Genomic DNA, 16,475 nt, shown 5'->3' on the forward strand with positions numbered 1-16,475 from the left:
TTCCTAGGACTTGTAATAAGCCCTTGTTGTTGAAACTCGGTCTGAGTTGTCATATCAAGCATCCTGGAGGGAAAGCTCTCTGTTCGAACAGGCAGTTAACTTCCACTGCAAAGTGGCGCTTTTGCTTGACGCCATTCAAATGCCTTTCAGCATCGACTTCTTCAGATGAACGTTTCCCTGTCTTTTTGGGCCCGTTTTTTAAGTTGTGCAGGTATCTAAAAATCTATGCTGTTATTCACGGTAGCCTCATTAAAGAGCTGAAGCTCTTGATGTCGAGTAGAGGCTCATCCTGGATCTTGATTTCGAATGTATGTATTACAGCAGCCAATTCTTGATTGTGCATGTCACACTGTACAGCTTCTTTTAAAATTTGGCCCGGCCAACCTGCCTTATCGGTTATCCATTGTGGATCTAGATTGCAACAGCTTGTCTACGGAGATGCCTCTTGTAAGTAGATCATATGGGTTCTCCTTGCCAGGGCAGAATCGCCAGAGTGAAAGATCGGTCAGAGTGCATGTCTCTTGAACTCTGTGGCACACAGATGTCTTCCACATATGTGGATTTTTTCGAATCCAGCTGAGAACTATTTGCGAGTCCATTCAAAAAGGTCACATTGCTGAATCCAAGGTCACAGTTATGAGAAACATAGCTGTACATTAACATAGCCATCAAAGCTGACATCAACTCTAGCCTTGTTAGAGTTACTGTTTTGAAAGGTGCAACCCTTGCCTTCGAGAGCAGCAAAACTGTGTCAACTCTTCTGCAAGATCCATGTGTGCATAAATACGTTGCCACACCATAGGTACTCTGACTAGTATCTGCGGAAAGATGAAGCTCAGCTTGGCAGATAGGGCCTTTATGCTATTGCAGCTCCTAGATTCTTTGGAATGCTGAAATCCTCAAGTGTATCTATATCTTCACTCCATTTAAGCCAGGTGTCAGCCAAATGGGCTGGCAAAGGGCCATCCTTTTGATCATTCGCTTCCAATAGGTCTTGAAGAAGAATCTTTGCCTGCACCAAAAAAGGTGCAACGAAACCTAGTGTGTCATAAAGCCCTACGACAGCTTTGAGTACGAAGTGCTTCGTGACTTGATGGTATTCGAGGAGATGAATCTTCAGGGCTTAAATGAAAAGTAGTCTTTCCACACATTCCAAGACAGCCCTAAAACCTCGGACATTCATTGGGTAGGGCAGGGGTCTCTCATCTGAAGCAGAATTCCTGAACTTGGTGCTTATGGCAGGGTTATTGCTAGTCCATTAACGAATGTTCATGTATGCATGCTGAAAAATTCCATTATTTCTGGTGCATTCTGCAGGTGCTGACACATGGTTTCTGCTTCTGCAGTAAATGGATTTTTAGAATGTATGGCATGTGAGCATGGCTCTTCTGTCTGTGACGGCTCGTTGGTTTCTACATAAGGACTGTGTATGGGCGACTTATGTAGTGGTTCCAGTCGTTTAAGGTATGATGGCCTCGCTGACCCATACACTATCGATCCATAATGCAGGGTAGAGTGTACTACAGAGCGGTAGATAGATAGATAAAGAGGAGGAGGGAAAGACAGGGATGTTAACCAGAAAGGGGTTCCGGCTGGCTACCCTGCACTGGGGAAGAGGGATTAGGGGGCTAAAAGGAGGAAGAGAGAAGGGGAAAAAGTCATAACACACACACACATGCACAACGCTGTCACAATTTGTCACTCAATCCAGTCGCTCTCAAGTAGGCAAAGAGTGCCTTGTATGCCTTGAGGGCAGTCGACTGCTGTGGCCACAGACCGAGGATCTTTTGCTCTGTTAATGGGCGAGGATCGAGGTGGTCCAGGGCACAACACAGTGTACAGAGCGGTAAATTTGTATGAGACATGTCCTGTCAGCACCCCAAATGTTTTCGTGACATTCCTTTGAGTATATTAAGAGATTGGGAGGCTTTCTTCTTGTGCATTTATATGAGGCACGAAAGTGAGTTTTCTGGAAAAGGTTGTGCCTATAAACTTGTGCTCATTTTTTACAGGTAGCTATGTTTCGTTCAGGTGTATGAATGGGTCAGCCTGTAGGCCTCATTTGAGCGAGAAAAGAATATCCATAGTTTTGTGTGTGGAAAACTGGAAACCATTCCTATCTGTGCATGTCACTAATTTATTTAGTGTCAACTGTATTTGTCTCTCGCATGTTACTAGGTTTGAGGACGTGCAGGCTATTTGAAGATTGTGAACATAGACTGAATACATAATGGACTTGGGGATTACTTTGGCTGTGGAATTCATTTTTATAACGAAGAGCGTTGTGCTTAAAATGCACCCCTGGGGAACTCCATTTTCTTGGACGAAGTTTCTTAAGAGGGATGAGCCTAGACGTATGTGAAAAGAACGGTTGGACAGGAAATTATTTAGGCAGTTTATCATCCTGTGACCAATGCAAAGGTCTGCTCAGTCGCGAAGAATACCAACCCTCCAGTTTGTGTTGTATGTCTTCTCGGTGTCGAAGAAGAGGGCAAGACAGTGCTGTTTGTGTATAAAAGCTTCTTTGACAGTATTTTTGAGGCAAACTAAATGGTCTGTTATTGAGCGTGCGTTTTTAAAACCGCATTGATGGATGTCAAAAAGTTTGTGGGATTCAAGGACAAATGTTAGTCTTATATTCAGGACACTTTCAAATGATTTGGCGAGACAGCTTTTAAAGGGCCGCGTCCCCCCTTAAGCGCTGAGGATGCCGAACAGTGTTGGTCAGGCAGCAGTGTAGTGAAGACAGTCCCGCTTTGGCCTGTGTGCGGTTACTGTGCCATATGCGCTAAACTTGGGCTTTCAACAATTGGCATGCGGCTTTAGCTAATTTGAGCTACTAGTTCTTCTAAGCCAATGCTTTGGTCAGCATCGAGGGCAACAATGAGTCACTCAAGAGTGTTCACAGAAGGGCTTTAGCTTTGTCTTTACATGACTGAAATGTAGCAGACCATGTTTGAGGTTTGATGCTGTGCTCATTGCGCTGGCCCTCTCCCAACTTTACTTGTTTAGATGCTTCTACCATGCCGAGATCGACAACAGGCACTGTGCCCTTGGAGAGAGCAGGAGGATTGGCTTGGCATCTTTTCTTAATTTTGGTGCTTGGCAGACTACGAAAATAAACCGACTATCTGATCTCAAATTTTAACAGCGCTGAACTGGGGACGTCAGTGCCACATATATTTGGTGTAGAACTAAAGAACTCCTTCATGGCATTACAGCTTACCATCTAGCAATGGCAGTACGCATGTCGATTTAATGTTCGCTGCTTGTGTAGTGATGTTAGGCCTGACACATGGTGGTGATGCTAACAATTGCCAAAATGTTCACTCTCATCTGCTGCTAATGGACGAGGTTTACTCCATGAATGCTGCCACTCCTTCAGGTCGATGCACAAGTTGTTTTTCGCTGTCATTGTTTGGAGGCAGAGTTTTTTTCTCTAGTGCAAGAGCACTATTCCAATGGGTAAACCCCAAGCAACATTTCTTTTGTCCTGTGTTTATAAACTTGGCCTCACTGCTATGGAGAGGTTATGTCTCGCACTCGTTAGGTTTCGGCCACGTGGATTAGTACAGTCAGTCCTGGATGCAAATCTGAGTTGAAGGGGGCTGGAGGTTTGTTAGAATTAATGCGGGCCTATTTAAGTGTAGCGGAGCATAAATTTTGGTCTTTTATGTCCGGATAAACGAGGAAGGCATGCAGCATTAACCATTAGCTGTAGCTTTCTCATGCCGCATGCGAGCTAGACTGTCCCACTTTTTGTGCAGAACCCAGCCAGAACAGAGGTGCCAGGCCGAATTATGGGATGTCTTCTCGGCTGACTGCTTAATTTCTGGAGCAGTCCTCTGCCTTTCCTGAAGTGCAAGGCAGTGGCCGCGGCATGGTGCCAGGTGGCTCCGCGGTGGGACCCACACGCAGTGCCGCCTGCCTATATTCGACTCGGGAAGCCAGGCGACGGCAAGTCTGCCAAGGGTGAGTCTTTCCTTTGTGTGCACGCTAGCCGTGGAATGTGAATGCACCAGAGGGGGGTGCAAGCGCAGTGTGTCATGTAAAAGGCAAGTGGTGACTGTAGGTGGTGTGATGTTACTGTGAACTACTGCTTGAGTGAGCTCCATGAAACATGAGAAAAAATTCTACTCAACTCCTCTGAATATATGAATGTGCACTGAGCTGATGCACAAATTTAGATACACCGTGCATATATCATTGAGGATGCAAGCAAGCGTAACGTAGAACAAGCAACAAATTTTTTGTTTGTCATTAGCTTTGCCTTGCAACTGTTTCTAGCATAGGAGCTGAAAGAAAATGTGCACACAGCAGCAAGGCTGACATGCAGCTGCAATCAGAATATGATTTGCAACGCAATGCTGGCGTCAAAATGGCAAAAGTGAACAAAGCTGACTTGAAGTTAATGTATGCTGTGCCTGTGCTGTCTAATCTTGCCTGCCACTGTTGCCGGCTGATATCGGCATCTCGGCCTTTTAGCGAGTGGGCCGGGTTACATGTATGGCACTGTGCTTGTGCACTAAAACTACTCCTAAAGTACTTTGTAGCCACTGAGTAGGATATGCAAGAAATTACTGGACAAGTACCTCGCAGCAAAGGCGCATAATTTTGTCTCACTATGTTGATGCTTTGCATAGCTGCTGTGATTGAGGGGTCGAATCGCAGCTAGGTCGGCTAAATTTCAATATAACTGAAATTAAAAACGTTCCTGGGCTGGGTGACGTCGGCACTCATTGGAAGAATTCCCACTGGTAGAAACTAGTCCCGAGCCATCCACTAAGCGTCAGTCGTAGCCAACTGGTGCCTTTGGGGCGCTACGTATTAAAATTTGGAGAAGCTGTGTTCCGAAGAGTCTGAAGCCAAAAGCATATAATTGCTTAGGCAGCTTCTTAGACGGTCATTGGATATAGTCTAGCATGTGCCGTGTATACCCGCGTAATGATCCCACTGTCATAATGAACCCGCCCTCCACTTTCATCGGCCAGAATTTACTTTTTTTTTCAGCCTTTAGCTTTTGTTGCGGGGTCCACTTTGCACTCCATCGGCAGTGCGAACCTTGGCAGCGCGGCACTATTCCCCCCCCCCATGCCGCATGCCCTCATTCTGCCCACTTGTATGTTTGCACATGTGCGGTTGGTCAGTAAATTTATTACACGAGCACAGTTTTCTGAAAGTTTAAACGTAGTAGTTGGGAAATCGTGTTTTCTGGAAACGTATTAACCTGGAAAAATATGGCGTAATGCTATGGGACATTTTTAATGTCCGCGATTTTGAGCGTATTAACAGTGAGATCGTATGAACTGGGAACATATCAACGATTCATTGTGTTCATTGACATTGGCGTTGACAACGTTCTAGATGCGGATGGTTTTGAGGAAAGGAAGGGCGCATAACTGGCTCCCTGGATAGCCCTGGCTCCCTGGACGGAGTCTGCGTTTACGTGACGTTTCACGTCGCTCCGTCCTGTGATGCCATATGAGTGTGCAGTTTGAATCGGAGGGCAGGAAAAGCTTCTTTGAAATAAATGCATCTTTCGCTCCCAGACGAGCGGCAAACAGGCCATGAAATGCTGAACTATCAATGATTTTGCTAACCAAAAAAAAAATATATGATAGAGTTCTTTCACTGTCCCTTTAATAGGATGTATTTGCTCTCAGTTGTCAAGAAGTGGTTATTCCATTTGCTTATGGCTACTCTGTATGAATGCTTGCACTTTTGGAGCTCAGTGGCAGCACGGGATATTGGTGATTGGGTCCAAAAATCTGCCTGCTTTTTGCTCTGATGCTTTGCCATGCAACTGTTTAATGGCTTCTTGCAGTTTTTGCTACATTCGTGAAACAAGATGCTTTTGGAGGGCATTGAAAGAAGGCTGTGTTGGCAGAGGCACAAGGCCTGTAGGGACTTTTTTTTTTTACTTTAACAGCCCACTCACCCGGCTCATTGGAGCTCTTTCAGTTAGGAAGTTGTGAAATGATACAGTTGAACTACGCTGTTTTTCATGGGGCCACGAGGAAAATTATATCAGCCAGGCAATGTAGCCAAACAATGTGTGTGGAAAAGATTGCGAGTGTTGTATGCCGCTAAGTGTGAAGCGCTGGAGGATGCCGAGCAGTGTTGGTCAGGCACCAGTGTAGTGAAGACATTCCCGCTTCAGCCAGTGTGCGGTCACTGTGCCACATGCGCTAAACATGGGCTTTCAAAAATTAACATGCAGATTTTGCTAATTTGAGCTTCTAGTTCTTCTAAGCTAATGCTTTGGTCAGCATCAAGGGCAAAGATGAGTCACTCAAGAGTGTTCGCGTAAGGGCTTTAGCTTTGTCTTGACATGATTGAAATGTAGCAAACCATGTTTTAAATTTGATGCCATGCTCACTGCCCTGGCCCTCTCCCTACTTTGCTTGTTTAGGTGCATCTAGCATGATGACATCGACAGCAGGCACTGTGCCCTCGGAGAGAGCAGGAGGATTGGGTTGGGTAAGGCATCTTTTCTTAATTTTGGTGCTTGAAAACAAAAAAAACTGACTTTCTCATTTAAAATTTTAACAACGCTGAACTGGGAACGTCAGTGCCACATATATTTGGTGTAGAACTAAAGAACTCCTTCATGGCATTACAGCTTACCATCCAGCAGTGGCAGTATGCATGTTGATTTAATGTTCGCTGCTTGTTTAGTGACGTTAGGCCTGACACATGGTGGTGATGCTAACAATTGCCAAAATGTTCACTTTCATCTGCTTGGTTCTAAAATTCACTCGCATCTGCTGCTAATGCGTGAGGTTTACTGCATGAATGCTGCCACTCCTTCAGGTCGATGCACAAGTTGTTTTTCGCTGTCATTGTTTGGAGGCAGACTTTTTTTTCCTTAGTGCAAGAGGACTATTCCAATGGGTAAACCCCAAGGAACATTTCTGTTGTCCTTTGCTTATAAACTTTGCCTCACTGCTATGGAGGGGTTTTGTCTCGCACTCATTAGGTTTCGGCCACGTGGTTTAGTACAGTCAGTCCTGGATGTAAATCTGAGTTGAAGGGGGCTGGAGGTTTGTTAGAATTAATGCGGGCCTATTTAAGTGTAGCGGAGCATAAATTTTGGTCTTTTATGGCCGGATAAACGAGGAAGGCATGCAGCATTAGCCATTAGCTGTAGCTTTCTCATGCCGCTTGCGAGCTAGACTGTCCCTCTTTTTGTGCAGAACCCAGCCAGAAAAGAGGTGCCAAGCCGAAGTATGGGCTGTCTTCTCGCCAACTGCTGAATTTCCGGAGCAATCCTCCGCCTCGCCTGAAGTGCAAGGCAGTGGCTGCACTCACTCGGGAAGCCGGCCGCCATCACGTCTGCTAAGGGTGAGTCTTTCCTTTGTGTGCACGCTAGCAGTGGATTGTGAATGCACCAGAGGGGGTGCAAGTGCAGTGTGTCATGTAAAAGGCAAGTGGTGACTGCAGGGGGTGTGATGTTACTGTGAACTACTGGAACGCTGGTGACAAGACGACCTGGTGTCATTTTGATGGAGAGTTGTAACACCTAGAAAAGAGCAGTGGAATGCCTGTGGCCATTTCAAAAGTGTCTCGTGACCTCCGTAAGAAAGGCTAGTTCTGAAGGTTGTTTGACTGCTGTGTATTGCGGCGCTGGCACATTTACAGAGAGGCAAGATGGCAGCCAGCCATACTCCCTGCCGAGCACCCCGACGAGAGCAGTCTCTGGACCGCCTGAGAAATGACAATGTTCAACTACGGGGTCAGGTGGGTGGTCCTTTCCTAATAATAATAAAAAATGTTGTTATATATATCATATGTTATGTAAATTGCGTGGCCTGTTGCTTGAGATGAAATATGTTTTCGGCTCATGGTTGACTATTGCTCTCGGTGGCCCTGACCAACGTTCCTTTATTAAGAAGGTAGTGACATTCTCCGTTTCCTGCTGGCTTCCTTCTAAAACCTCCATGCCCATCACTGCGTGAGAGCGTCGCTGGAAGGTTCGAAACTATTTGGTGCACTTGCAAAATTGCAAAGCTTTGCCTTTGTTTTGCCATTTATTGGCCGGGCAGGAGTTTCCTGCTTGAACTGTCTGCACCCGTTGGTGGCTCCTGCCCGACCTGCTTTAACTGCACCGCGTGATTGTGGTCTGTTCACCACCAGAAAATCGGCTCTTCAAATACAATGTTTTCAGTGCATTAGGTTCGACATAACTGCAGCGCGAAAGAAAGACTAACACAATGGAAGGAAAACACTCACGACACGGAGAATCGGTGCACTCACAATTGTTTTATTTTGCCAATGCATGGGAAATATAAAGGTTCCGCCGTGCACGCGCTCACATAATACAGAAGAAAAGGAGACGTGCCAACGACAGTATAGCTCTTCTTAGCTCGTGCCTCAGTTCCAATACCATCGGGGTTGATGCCGTCTGTGGTGCAGGCCACGGCAATGTGCCAGGATGCTGCGCCAGTAACAGCATGGTGTGTTTATGTTTTGACGAGAGCGCCAGCGGCAATGGCTCACTTGGCAGTCTTGGCAGCGTTACAGTACACTGGTGTGGCCGGCTGCCGACAGGGTATGTGGTGTAAGAAAGCCGGCGAGACTGTCAAGAAGAGTCATGGGGCGTGAGGTAGCACGTGTCAGAGTACGTGCACTCTAGCACCGGAGGAGAACCTGGTAGTTTAGGCCAGAATATCACAAAACTTCTTAGCTTTCACGCCACAGCTAACGCTAAAACATTCGCGGTACACACTTGTAACTGTCCTCCGAGTTTTATTTATGTAGAATGTTGTCCCACTCATTTGGGTAACCTCTTCTGTGCAATTGGTCATGAAATCGGCTATGGAGCAGCTGTGTTTCGTGCATACGCTGAAGTTACTATCCTTTCCAAACCAAGCAAAAAAACTGGTAGAGTTTTAACGTAGTTATGGGGGGAGGCTACCCTTGAACACCAACTTTTTTGTTTCTTGAGATATCTGAATGAAATTTTCAGGGTAGGCTAACAGCACAACCATTTCAAGAACTACCAAGTTTCGTGTAGCTATGGGCACTGGTTCTCAAGTTACAGGAGTATATCAAAGTGGTCCACATGAGGTCGCTTATTCCAGGCTTTGAGAATTTTAAAATAGCCTTGGCACTGTGAAATTCATTACGGTCATTCCTGGATAGGTGCCCCAGGCCAAAAGCTGGAAAAGTTTAGCACAGCACAGAATTAGTTTCAATAAATTAGACCTTCATTAGGCATATTTCAATAACTTGAAAAGGCGGGCTTGTCTTGCGCTCAAAAATTTATTCAGGTGCGGAATTAAAAAAAAACCCATGGAAATCCGATAAGCGGTTCCCGAACAGCAGCCAGAATGAGCAGCCGTGCCAGGCAAGAAATACATTCTGAGAAAACGGCCCTCAAAGGTTGCGAGAACACCAGCTTCCTTGTGTCTTGAGATATATCTGAATGAAACATTCAGGGTAGGCTCTAAACACAGACATTTGAAGAAATACTAAGTTTCATGAACCTGTGTACACTGGCTATAAATTTACAGGAGCATATCAAAATGGTTCACATAGGTCCTTTACTCCAGGCCTGGAGAATTGGAAAACAGTGCCGTAACTGTGAAATTCATTATGGTTATTCCTAGTCGGGTACCGCAGGTCAAGACGAGGCCCTTTTGATGAATTTCCTTGCTGAAAAATTTTAACATAGCACTGAATTTAGTGTCATTGATTAGACCTCATTAGCCAATATTAATTGCTTATGACAAATTCCAGACAAAATAATCTGAATAAACGAGCTCGACTTTCCCTCGGAAATTTATTCAGGTATGGAATAAAAAAAACCCCATGGAAATCCGATAAGTGGCTCCCGAGATGCAGCCAGAATCTCGATCTTCTCGCACGTCAGGAAATGTGTTTCCAAGTGAACGGCGGGCGACGCGTTCTCACGCCTCGGGGTAGGTGCGAGACAGGAGCTGGAGGCCGCAGTCGCCCAGGTTGATGCGTTTGGTACACAAGGCATGCCCGAAGCAACGCATTCTTGCACCGATGAAGGTGCTGGTACGTCACTGGAACCGGCGACGCAATCGCTGTCTAGTTGCGATGTAGCAGAAGTTACGCGGCATGAAGCATCGACAGTCCTTGTTGGCGACACGCTTTGCCGAACGAACACACTTCATTGCATGCTTCCATGCACCGAACGCGCTCTTTAGCCTTGTTGGACGCATCGTGACTGACTGCACAATAGTCAGCAGTCTGCAGGAAGCTGTTCGGACGACACGGCGAGAGATGGTAAAGACAGCGACCACAACGACAAAAGTACAGAGCCAAGTCGCTCCGGCCGCCGCCGGAGGGGGCCGCCGCGTCAGCGCGCAGCAGCCAATAGCGGCCGCGCGATCCCCCGTGTTTTCAAGGAGCGCGCCCTCCGGCCAATCGCAGCCTCGCATTTCAAAGGCAGGAAACTCGAAAGGCGCTTTGAGGGCCCCAATCACATGCGAGCCACGCTCCCACCATGCCGCCGCCTTCGAAAGTGGCAGAAAAAAAGACCAAGAATTCACGAACAAAAGAAGACCAAGATGGCGGCGCTTGGTTCGCTGGCTGAGGAACAGCGTCCGCACGAAGTTGGGGTATTTTCAGCGCTCTCTCGCAGCTCAGCGGCCACCACGGCTCGTTAGATAATTGATTTGAAGTACTTTCACGGCTAATTAGTCATTCATATTTGCAGAAAAGTTAGTTAATGACACATACTGCCGGAATATGCACTTTTCCAAAGCTTGACTTTTCGTGATTTTTCGCTTTTAAGGGCTGTAGCTACTAGGGGAAATTGATGGTTTTCTAAGTTTCAGGAACCGCACTATCACGGCTGTTTTCCACACTTTAGGCATTTTTCCTTCTATGAATATTTTGTTAAAGAAATTCAACAGTGCCTCTATGGCACACTGAGAAAGGCTCCACTGTTTTTATTTGTTTTTTGGCTATATTTTTGTGTTTCAGAAATGACTGGATAGTGAGATAAATTGGAAACTGCAGCAAAATGTTCCCCCAAAATGTCTACCTGTTTCCTTATGCTTTTTTGTGTTCCAGGTGTTGTCAGAAAAAGAATTGTGAATGGTGAGAAGTTGTCATTAAATTTTTGAACCTGCTGCCACATTTTTAAAAATTTATTTGGACTTTTTATAGATAAAATGTAACTCTGCCATGAGGCTTTGTCGGCACTGCGATGGACATACCGAGCTTTATCTCCTACCTTTATAAAATTTGCGAGATCCTCCTGTGTCGGATGCCTGAAAAATTTACCCCAAGCTCTATTTCGTTGTTTTCTGCATACTTAGTCTTTTGTCCACCACACTTTGTGGCTTTGCAGCACAACTCCTGAAGACTGAGGAATAGCTAAGTGTGTGGCATTTATGAACAATTCGCGAACATTTCGTTTATCTGATCGATGATGAGATTTCTTAAAACTATATTTTCTAAACTGCCTTTTGCTCTAAAAAGCTGCCAGTCTGCTAAATGCAACTTCCGACGTCGCGGTTTTGTTCAAATGACTTCTGGTGGAGATGTTCACTACAGAAGTTCCAAAAATGCCCATCTAGAACACTTTAACAACAAACCGCAAGCTACCCGGCCACTGCTCTTGCGATTTGAGATGTGCCAAAACCTCAGTGTACTAGACACATTGCCAAACAGTGCTCGAAGGCGAGATCCGCTGCCGCCATGGTACAGTTTTCCTGCAATCCGTGATCTAACTCTTATGCAGTTCCGCAAAATACATTCCACATCAAGCTATAATACAAGAATTCCATACACTTCAGCAAAAATACAGTACTTTCATAGCTTTTTATTTAGATGGTTCAAAAAGAAATGCTTACATTGGAAGCCCAGTAGTATACGGAAATTGGAATAAAATATTAAGACTTCCACAATGTGCATCCATCTTCACTGCCGAGTATTATGCTATCTGTGTAGCCATGGAAAAAATAGTAAATGAGAACCTTACCAACAGTATTATTTGCACAGACTTGCTAAGGGTGCTTACTGGCCTTCATTCTAGAAATACAATAACTCCACTGCTTGACGACCTCATACACAACATTACAACAGCCATTGCTCAAGGACAAAACATAAGACTGCTGGGTGCCAAGTCATGTCAGCATAAAAGGCAACGAAAGAGCAGATTTGCTGCTCAAGCTTATGACAAGCAAATTAAGAAAGTAAATGTACCATATAAAGTTTGCATAAACTTAGTACATCGTAAAGCAAGAGAAAAATGGCAATCTCCTTGGAACAATGCAATAAATAACAAAGTGCACTTGGTAAAGCCAGTTTCAGGCGAATGGATGTTGTGTCCACCAGGAACGTTTCAAGGAAGTCGTCTCCGTATAGGCCACGCACATTGCGTACAACTTTCTGCTAACGGAAAAAAGACAAACTAGTTTGTACATGTAGAGATGAACTTACAGTAAATCACACTTTAATTTCATGCTCGAGACTGGAAAAGCTAAGGAAAAACTGCTTTTTTCCATTCTATAATTTCAACGCATTCCTTTTTACCCAGTGCTGCACTTAGGTGATATTTTCGTTTTCACTTTGGCCCGTACGAAGTGATTCGCCGTATAGGGGAGTTAAATTATGAAGTGCTGCCGATCGTAACGCGGGCGTCCCGCCGCCCGCCTGCCTCTGAAGTTGTTCACGTAGCTCGCCTGAAAGCGTACTGTGACCGCTCGGAGCACGTGGCCTAACTCTTCGCGCTCTACACATGTTTTTCAACCTTAATTTTCCCTCTCTGCGCATCGGGACGATGCGCCTTTCGGGAGGGGAGCAGTGTCGTGTGTTATTATTATTCCCTCATTTTGCACTTAACGTCTTCTTCAACCAGCTGGGTGCCGATCGACGATGAAGAGGTAGAAGATCGGCAGAACCCGCTCGTGAGCCCGGCCGCGACCGCTTGACCTGTCTCTGGCGCCTGCTACTCTGGTCCTGGTTCCCCATCGTGCCTTCGACCCGCGTCGTCTGAACGACCCATGATAATAATACTGCAATTAATCGTTGACATGTCTTGTGTTATTATATTTTTAACGGAAGGAGGTTTTCTTCAAAAATGTAAATCGTGACCCAGTGCTTCGCGTGATACACCTCAGACATTTCTCATTCCGGAGAAAAGGTCTCAGGTCTTTATTTGATTGGTTCGGGGCCTCGAGATCCTTGCCCGGGCAAGGATGACCTCTGAGGTTACCCGACCCCCTTTAAAGCTTTTAATAGTACCAATTTCTAATATTTTTTTCCTTTGTCATCACGAGGTCATTCTAACCACCGACGATTTTTCAAATTTCTATAAAATGATCCAGAAAATTTCTATACCTCGAGCTTGGCGCGTGATGGCCTTAGTTTCTTATGTGCCATAAAGCCCAACACAACACACTGGTTTCTGTAGCAGTGAGAAGGTCATAAGTATACATTAAACTTGTCCTTAAAGTTCCGAGACTGATTTAATTTCTTCCCTAGAAGTGATTGCCCAAAGCAAATGCTGATGCTAGTGTTGATACTATTGTTGTTGTTGTTGTTGACCTCACACAGTGGGACATACTAGTTGATGCTTGTGTTTAGCGCCATCTTCTAGTATTGATATTGGCTGTTGTTGTTGCTGTGGCAGCCGCTAGATGGCATCACGTCTTCGGAAAGACTGTTGCCTCTAGTCATTGGAACATTCTGCTGTGAGTGACTGTGAAGAGATGGACGACTGTCTTGAACAGCATATTAACAAAATTCTGGGTTAAACTTGGCAAGGCCGCCACACAGACATATGTGCTTCATCATGATGCATACAGCAAAGAGATGTTATTGGAGAGACGAGTATTCGAATGACGTAAGAGGTCCTTCTCAGGCAAAGTTGTTGTAGAAGACAACACAAGGCAGAGGTGCCCTTGGAATGAAGACAACATGGCTTGGATCACGGAATTTTGCAGCAAGACCGCACCGTTACAGTTTGCATGCTTTCAGATACCCTCTACATCAGCAAGACAGCATGCAGTAAAATTTTGTGTGAGCACTTGGGGAAATCAAAGCTGAATGCCAGACTTGTGCTGCACTCCACACAGCACCAGAAGGACACACACGTCTATATGTGCTTATTAGCTCTCCGATACACACAAGGATGCTGCATTCGTCAACATCTATGGGAATCTGGACAATGGCGCCTTCAGCTATTAGGTAACGCTCGTGATAACATACTCCTGTAGTTCAACCTTGATGCTATGTCCGATTGGTTTATGAGTTTAAATGGCAGTAAATGCAAAAGTATGACAAAACTTTTACTACTCGTACTAAGACACCTATACCCTACTGGTACAGAATTAACTCTATAGCTCTCAACAATGTCACTTCCTATAAATACCTCGGAGTTTACCTAACAAATAAATTTTCATGGCATGGTCATGCAAAATATATCAGTAACAATGCTAATCTTGCTCTCGGTTATCTGCGTAATAACTTATCTCGATGCGCCGTAGCATCCCAAACTAATTTTGTATCAAACATTAAGTTTCAAAGTTTATTTCGTGTCTAACAATACAGATGGAGCAATTGTAGAAAAAAGCTGCCCTTGGCCAGCTTGGCGAGTCTACGATGATAATGATTGGCAGGGAGGCAGCATAAGAGTTTATACATTTTAAAAAGAAGCACTGCAAGTTAACACCAAAAAATACACGAAACAGGAATATGTATACATAAGGAAACTTAGAATTTGACCTAAACTAGAATATGCCTCCGCAATATGGGATCCCGCTCTTTGTACACTAACTGAAGACATTGAAGCAATCCAACATCGATCAGTGCGCTTCATTCTATTATGCCCGAACTGCGCGTGTTTCTCTAACAAAGTCACAACTACGTCTACCGAACTTACACACTAGAAGGAAACCCTCCCATTTGTTCCTGCCTCACTATCTATTTCTCTAACTCCTCACTGAAAAATTTAATTTCTGAACCAACTTATCAACATGTGTCGATCACAAACAAAATTTGCACCCCACATTGCTGTAATAACGATAATTGGTTTTGGGGGAAAGGAAATGGCACATCATCTGTCTCTTATATCGTTGGACACCTGAACCGCGCCGTAAGGGAAGGGATAAAGGAGGGAGTGAAAGAAGGAGGTGCCGTAATGGAGGGCTGGGGATCTTTAACGTGCACTGTCATCGCACAGATCACTGGCACGTGTGCGTTTCACCTCCATCGAAACATGGCCGCAGCGGTCGGATTCGAACCCGGGTGCTCCGGCTCATTAGACAAGCGCCTTAACCAAAGGCTGGAGGCATGTCGGCGTTTCCGGCAGCGTTTAGAATTGTTCGTTGCATGACTAGATTACCATGAAACACGGGTTAATTTTTGTTTCATTTTTTATTTCGTTTTGGTACAGCCTTTAGATTGGGTACACGTTCAGAATTAAGATCAACAAATCAGATTATTTTCTACTATATACAACCTGAATTCACTGCACCGTAAAAGCATCACGATTTGCCGACTCAGGCGCCCCGCTGCCTGGTGGTCGGCGGCAGTGTCTCGCGGTCGTGAGCCGCCTCTTCACGTGTCCGTGATGCTCGGCCGTTGCGACTTGGCCAAGGCCTGTCGACGACTTCACAACGACATGAACCGGCAGCACCCCAATCGCGAATGGCTGCCTTCACCTTGTCCTTCACTCAAGCTGCTGTTTGGTTCCACTGGTGGCGGGTTGAATTCCGGTATGAGGTCAGCGACAGACTCATACGGCGGGGTAAGATTGGCACGCGACGAGAGCACAGGCTCGGAGATGCCATCCTCGATTTCAATCCGACAGCAGGATGCAAGGCAACCCATTTTGCCTGGGCTCGTTTGCGGTGACTTGGGTGACAGTGAGCGGCAGATGTTACCTTATGCTGGTCGGGGCTTCAAGACCGCCGTCCTCTTGAAATGTGTCTACGCTCCCTTGGTGCATAGTGCTACCAGCGGTAAATGACCGGAGTTCTGCGACGCAGCGACGATCGCAAGCTGTGACATTCGAATTGAATCGCGCGTGGCGCCCCTATTGCCACGTGGCGTTCTTCGTCGTCGTCAGCTATGGAAAGTTGAGTTTCGTTCATGATGCTTACCAACTAATCAGGCAAGTGACCGAACAACAACCAATGAATATGTATGTTGTCATTCTTGTACACATTTAGTGCTGTAATCGGCATGTATTGTTTTCATTGTTGCGTAAATTTGAGACATCTGATTTACCCGAATCACTTTCTATGCCGGATTCCGCCGGGCGACGAAACAAACAATGGACTCTCTTGCGAGTGCACGAGGAGTATGCATTGTTCGCTGCGCGCGAGGCTCTTGCTGGCCTCGCGCGGCCGACGGAGTGTAAAGGAGAAAGAAGAGGTTATGGAGAATGGGAAGGCGTTGTAATCCTGCTAGGCGCCTTAACTGTGCAGTGAAGGCAGGGATGAAAGGAGGAATACAGGGGGCGGCGAATGAAGTCCAGGAGCCTACCA

General features: G+C 45.6%; 1 protein-coding gene across 2 annotated transcripts in view; it reads left to right on the forward strand.

Moving 5' to 3' along the window:
- Nucleotides 1-12,996, forward strand: part of LOC144113446 (uncharacterized) — a 303,663-nt gene extending 290,667 nt beyond the window's left edge. For both annotated transcript variants that reach the window (XR_013310798.1, XR_013310797.1), the window contains 5 exons: nucleotides 3,768-3,972; nucleotides 6,413-6,480; nucleotides 7,197-7,344; nucleotides 7,642-7,740; nucleotides 12,842-12,996. The gene's annotated coding sequence lies outside the window, so the exon portion shown is untranslated. The remainder of the gene's footprint in view (nucleotides 1-3,767; nucleotides 3,973-6,412; nucleotides 6,481-7,196; nucleotides 7,345-7,641; nucleotides 7,741-12,841) is intronic.
- The last annotated feature ends 3,479 nt before the right edge of the window (nucleotides 12,997-16,475 follow it).

Source organism: Amblyomma americanum, chromosome 1 (genome assembly GCF_052857255.1).
Source record: "Amblyomma americanum isolate KBUSLIRL-KWMA chromosome 1, ASM5285725v1, whole genome shotgun sequence".
Lineage (NCBI taxonomy): Eukaryota > Metazoa > Arthropoda > Arachnida > Ixodida > Ixodidae > Amblyomma > Amblyomma americanum.